Genomic DNA, 6,509 nt, shown 5'->3' with positions numbered 1-6,509 from the left:
TAACGACACACTTCCGAAACTATTAAAAAGTGATCCCAAAAAGTTTTGGCGCACTGTAAATCCTAAAAGCAGCAACATTTCACCAGCACTAACTACAGGAGAGGGCTCGCCCTTACCGTTAGACGAGTGCGCCGAAATCTTCAACAAATCTTTTAGTGACATGTTCACAAAAGAACTCCCCACTGATAATTTACCGCCCATTTCTCCAGCATACATAAGGTTTCAATTTGCACCTATTACTATCACAACAAATGGCGTCGCCCGCGCAATCGACAAGCTAGAACTAAAAAAGGCCCCAGGACCCGATGGGATCAGTACAAAGATTCTGAAACTAACATGTCACGAATCATCTGGTTTGCTCGCGCTGATATTTCAACAATCTCTGGATACAGGACAGCTCCCGGACGACTGGAAACAAGCACACATCATTCCCGTACACAAATCAGGAAGTAACACCGATCCAAACAACTTCAGGCCTATCTCACTTACTTGCATCTGCTGCAAACTACTAGAGCATATCTTCTTTTCCCACATCATGAACCATCTGAACCTAAATAACTTACTTCTCGAGAACCAGCACGGATTCCGGCAAAACCGATCATGCCAGTCACAACTCTTTGAGCTTGTGACTGACCTTCATCAATCCGTACACATGTCTCATCTCACAGACGCCATTTTCATTGACTTTAGAAAAGCTTTTGACCGTGTTGCCCACAAACGCCTACTACTGAAGACCCGAAATTTACAGCTCGACGACAAAACAACTACATGGATCGAGCAATTCCTAACCGATCGTTACCAGTCGGTCAAAATTGAGAACCTCATTTCTAAACCCACTCGCGTATTATCCGGTGTCCCGCAGGGCTCAGTATTAGGGCCATTACTTTTTCTAATTTATATAAACGACATAGCCTCTAATATTACTTCATCAATACGGCTTTTCGCAGATGACTGCGTAATATACAGGCAGATAACCACCCCGACTGATGCACTAGCTCTCCAATCAGATCTAACAGAACTAACTGAATGGTGTTCAACGTGGCAGATGGATATCAATGTCAGCAAAACTAAGCATGTAAGATTCTCTAGCGTAGCAGAAACATCACAGAATAATTACCGGTTAAATAATAGTGGAATTGACTCCGTGTCGTGTATAAAATATCTGGGAGTGTTTTTCAGTCAGAACTTAACCTGGGATGCTCACATTGAATACATAACTAATAAAGCCTTTAAAAAAATTGGTCTCTTGAAACGCCGTCTACCCCTTGCGAACGCTGAAACACGGCACAGCGCTTATACAACGCTTATCAGGTCGTCTGTTGAATACGCTTCTGTTATATGGAACCCCTCCCACGCGATTCTTACAAATGCTCTAGAAGCAGTACAAAATAAAGCCGTCAGATTCATACTGTCATCCTACTCACGTCATCAAAGCGTATCAGCAATGAAGCAAGCCATCAATCTTCAACCTCTTGCTACACGTAGAAAGTTCGCCCGGTTGTCATTATTTCACACCTTATACTATAGCGAAACGCCGTTCTCCCGAAATCATATCTTTCCTGCACCTCATTGTTCAGCTCGCCTGGACCATGCGCATAAGGTACGTCCGATTTTCGCTCGCACACTAAAATATCAGAAGTCACCGCTAGTTTTGTCAATTAATGAATGGAACTCATTGCCATCCAGCATTGTCGGCCATACTGAATTATCATCGTTTCAAACAGCTTTACTAACATTTTTGAACACAGAAAATGCGTCATAGAGTGCTAGATGATGTACCGTGTCCGTGACTTTTTGGCGGTCCTTTTTTTGCTTTGCCATTTCTTGTGTGCTGAACAGCTCCGGAGCCTCTTTTGTGTGCCATTGTATTTTTAGTTACTTATTTTGCCCTAATTATTACTCACTTGTTTGAACGTGTTGAATTTTGCGGTTTCAATGTGTTATACTGCACTTAACCAAATGTTACCCAAACTCTGCCTTCTGTATATTTACCATCATTTGTTATGAGTTGTTTTGTTATGTGTGCTTTCTTTTAATCATTCCCCCCCTATGTAATGCCCTCTTCTGGGTCTTTAGGGTAAATAAATAAATAAATAAATAAATAAATAAAAGCACACGCTGCAAAGAAGGCATGGGACAGTCATACCAACTTGTTAGCCTTAGCTGCCATAAACTCAGTTCATGACGACAGCATTGTGAGGCTGCCAGATCACCAAGAGGGACCGCGCACAGAAGCAATCAACACTGGAACCTCGGCAAACTGCCTTCAGTACTGGCATTCTTGATCAACATGGACATTCCTCGGAAAGCTGGCTTCCAAGAATTAGACACAGGAGCAGACATTTCAGTAACGTCCACTGACAAGTTTCTTGCTGCATTTTGAGACGCGAGTCTTGAACTTTCCAGCATCCTGTTGAGGAGCCTTTCGGGCAACTTGCAACCAAGTGAGGGAAAAGCAAAAGCCGAGCCCAACTTTCCATTCCTTCAGGAGCTACACCTACCCTTTTCGGGAAAGGTTTATGAAGCTGTATTTGTCAGATTCAACCAGCAAATCCCTCTGGATGTAGAGAGCACAAGCTTACAACGATTAACATATATACGAGCCTCTTTCAGCACACAAGGCTACCGTTCGAGGCTGCTTTTGCTTGTGGAGGATAAAAGCTGAACAGGTTGTCTTGAATTTTCCACACTGTAACAGTGCGAAGACGACGACGTTAGTCAGTGCTGTGTTGTCTTACCTCATCCTTGGTCTGTCGTCTTTCACATGTTACAGTATGGCAGGTTCATCAGCTTCTGCCATCTTTCTGCACGAGATGAAGAACCTATATGGGGCTAATCAAATGTAGCTATGTACTTTGGCAACCCCATTGATATCACAGGCGTCGATGACATGGACATCAAGGGTATCAAAAGTGTTCTTCAGAATCTCAAAGATGTGGGCTTCATAGTCAAGCTTGAGATGTGAGAATTCTCTGCAAGTGAAGTGCATTTTCTCGGCTACATCGTTAGTAAGTAAGGCCATCATCAATGCACTAGCTCCAGAGAATGTAAAACAACTACAAGCTGCCTTTCTTTTCTCCACTCTTACATAGGGTTCTTGACCAACATTTCATCAAAGCTACGTCTCCTGCATTGGCTACTACTATTGGAAGTCAGGACCTGGATTTGGAGAAAGGAAAATGAGAAAGCCTTCAACAAAATTCAGAAGCTGTGACTGCTGCTCCCATCTTGGGGTCTTTGTCTATGACTGTGTCATAGACAAAGGTTTGTGAGATGCAGATTCACAGAAAAAAAATTGTTGTGACGCGGTAGGGCACAGCAGATCATTGAAATACTTAGAAGCATGAGGAGAGGCATGCACTCCATCTGCAAGAATAAAGTCTGCTTGGACAGAGAGGCAATGAAAAAATAATTGTTTTTATGAGGGGGTGCTGAGAAGCTCCTGGCCACGTTCCAGATGAAATCGAAAAATGAATTTGGTGCCATATGAAAGCTTGATATCTTACGTAACTGTGCAAATATCACATGATTCTTGTACCTAATTGTACTTTCAGGTAGGACTTGAGATGGCAGAGGCACAAGCAGGTATCGTGTCTGAGAAGTTATGGGCCGTCATAAAGTTATTGTTTCTCCAGTGAAAGTCCGCAAAAAAACATTCACACTGAGGTGTCATAAACTCTCGTGGAGAAGTGTCCCTCCTAGAGCACTGTCAGAACCTGGGTTTCTCATTTCATGACTGCGCATTTCCCCATTGCAGAACTCCTCAGTAGGCACCCCACAACCACAACAATGACCATCGCCAGGGCTGGGAGTTTGTGTGTGCAAAAAGGGGATAGGTTGGTTGGTTTATGGGGTTTAACGTCCCAAAGCGACTCAGGCTATGAGAGACGCCGTAGTGGAGGGCTCCGGAAATTTCGACCACCTGGGGTTCTTTAACGTGCACCGACATCGCACAGTACACGGGCCTCGAATTTCTCCTCCAAAGAAAAAAAAAGGGGATAAATGTACACAGTTTACTGTGACCCATGTATGCAACTCTATGTCCCACATTATCCTTGCATCACTAATTGTAGCAAGCTCATACAAGAAGCCTGTTGTAGCTACAAAGGAGTTCCAGTACGGAAAGACCAAACCTCACCTTACAACACAGTAGGTGAACCTGCTATGAAAACCAGCAGCCTAATATATTTGAGAGACCTGCCATGGTGCCTGAATGGCTATGTTATCTGGCTGGTGAGCAAGAATTTGCGGGATGGAATCCTTGCCACAGTGGCAGCATTTCTATGGAAGCAAATTGCAGCAGCCCCCTAAGCTATGACATGCCTCATCGCCCAGAGTGTACCTTTTTGATACATAACGCACTATGCAATTTTAAAGTCCCTTTGTCAAACAGGCACCAACCAGACTCCAAAATAATGTCAATGCACTCACGACGAAGCAAAGGAAAGAGTTATCTACAGCAATCTCCCATACGCCCAACAAAGCAGTCCCATTCCTTACGGCGTTGCAACTTCTTCTGTAACACCACCTCATCACTTTCTGATACAGTCACAACCACCGGCAATGCACTTCCACAAACGGTGCACATGGCTATGCTTGTAATCATAAAAGGCTGATAGCCACAACTACACTGCATTGGTGACCACTTCATGAGGCACAAAACGCACGCACTCAAACTTTCCTTCATCTCGAGAAAGAGCCAGAAGACTGACTGCACATAGTCAAGGCTTGAGGTCACAGGGCTATAAACTATAAATCTGACACGGAAAGCTGCTAGACCACGCATTCATGCTGTCCAACATTTTTCAGGCTGCTGCTTCTACATCAGAGATTCCACATTAGTATATCTAAGAGAGCAAATCCTAACCATTCAGTTCAGTATGGTGTCTTTCAATTCCTCACTGAAATGTAGCAGCACAGGGAGCATGAACATGCATCACAGTTTGTACACAAGTCAGCTCGTGCTTCTGTTCATTCAAAACTGCCTAAGAATCATAGATATGTTAACTTAGATAGGTATTCTTCCATGAAATTGGCGACTTCATATATCAAAAGCTGACGTAGAGCGTGTTTTTCTGCATGCCTTGCTCTGAGGTAGAAGACTGCGTCCTCAGAGAATCCTCCCGCAATTTTATCAGTTCCACCTTGTACTTCGCGACTGCCAACTGCAATTTTATGTTGTTGTTGTTGTAGCCTTTAGTATCTGGCTTTCCAGCTCTCTCTTTTCTCTTCCACCTGTCTTTTTCGGTAGCGAGCAAAAATAAAGCTGACTAGCTGTCGATCTGGACAGCTTTATCAGTTCCACCTTGTACTTTGAGACAGCCAACTGCAATTTTAGTATCTGGCTTTCCAGCTATTTCTCTTCTCTCTTCCACCTGTCTTTTTCGGTAGCGAGCAAAAATAAAGCTAGAATAAAGATGCTAAACATCTTCAGCTTCAGCATCTGACAGCGTCGGTGCTGCAGACTGCTGATGTCGCGAAGTAGCCGAGCAAGTTACGCGACTACTCGTCAGCGTTTTCTCCCGCGCACACAAACGTTTCGCCGTACCTTCTTAGCTGTCGCTTAGCTGTCGTTTTTGGCTGCGAATATGAGGGGTAATTTTCAAAGATTGAAGGCACTACGCCTTTTTTCAGCCACCGCCTTTTCCCTTCTATGAAATCTTCCGTATTGAGGTGTCGGCTGCATACTTTGGTGTAAGCGGACGTGGTGTTCGGTGTCCAGTTGTCCCGTGGAATCGCGGCGTGCCACTTCACTCGCAAGTCGGCGACAGCGGGTATCTCGTGAAAGGACAGCCTGGAAGGCTTTTTCTTCTCGTCGGACTTGCATTTGGGTACGCAGCAGTAGAACATTTCAATGCATGTGAAACATGCACCCAATGAAAATGAGAAAAGCAAGAAAACGAACTGCTACGCCAGCTGGCGCGCGCTGGCCCATCACGTGTGCATAGTTAGACCCACGACCTACTGTGGTTAGACCTCTAGTTAGGGTCCCTAGAATAGCATAGTGCCGTACGGCTGCCATTAGCAGCCAAGCCAACTTAAGTCAAAGTAAGAATCAAAATGGCGCTGTACAGCGTAAACAGCTCAAGTAGAGGGATTCCCTGTCCGATTTCTTTTAACTTTCCACATTTCAGCTTTGCGAAGGACGGCTGCTGATCTTTTAGTAGCCGGTACATGGGTTCAATCAAAAGTAAGAATTTTAGACAAAAGCATTTGTTGGGCGAGTTGGTGTTTTTGATGATCCATAACTACAGCGCAAACGACAGGACAGAGATGTGTGGTGTCCCTTCTTCATCTCTGTCCTGTCGTTTGCGCTGTAGTTATGGATCATCAAGAATTTTAGAAAGACGGCGACTCAGCTGGCGAACTTCATCTTAAGCCTCAAGACGGCATCAAGGACTTAAAAAATTACAGACCGACCGGCTGTTTGTTGCCTACACGGTATTTACTAAGGAAAACCGTATACTTAAGTCAACCAAATGACCTAGCTGGTTTTGCAAAGGCTACTT

General features: G+C 44.3%; 1 pseudogene; it reads right to left on the bottom strand.

Annotated features, from left to right (window-relative positions):
• Positions 1 to 5,048: 5,048 nt before the first annotated feature.
• LOC149343485 (uncharacterized) lies at positions 5,049 to 5,850 on the bottom strand (annotated as a pseudogene).
• Between the last annotated feature and the right edge of the window lie 659 nt (positions 5,851 to 6,509).

The sequence above is a fragment of the Amblyomma mixtum genome, chromosome 5 (genome assembly GCF_055824585.1).
Source record: "Amblyomma mixtum isolate Tamu chromosome 5, ASM5582458v1, whole genome shotgun sequence".
Taxonomy (NCBI): domain Eukaryota; kingdom Metazoa; phylum Arthropoda; class Arachnida; order Ixodida; family Ixodidae; genus Amblyomma; species Amblyomma mixtum.
Note: the sequence above shows the minus strand (reverse complement) of the source record. Positions and strands in the feature narration are given on the sequence as shown.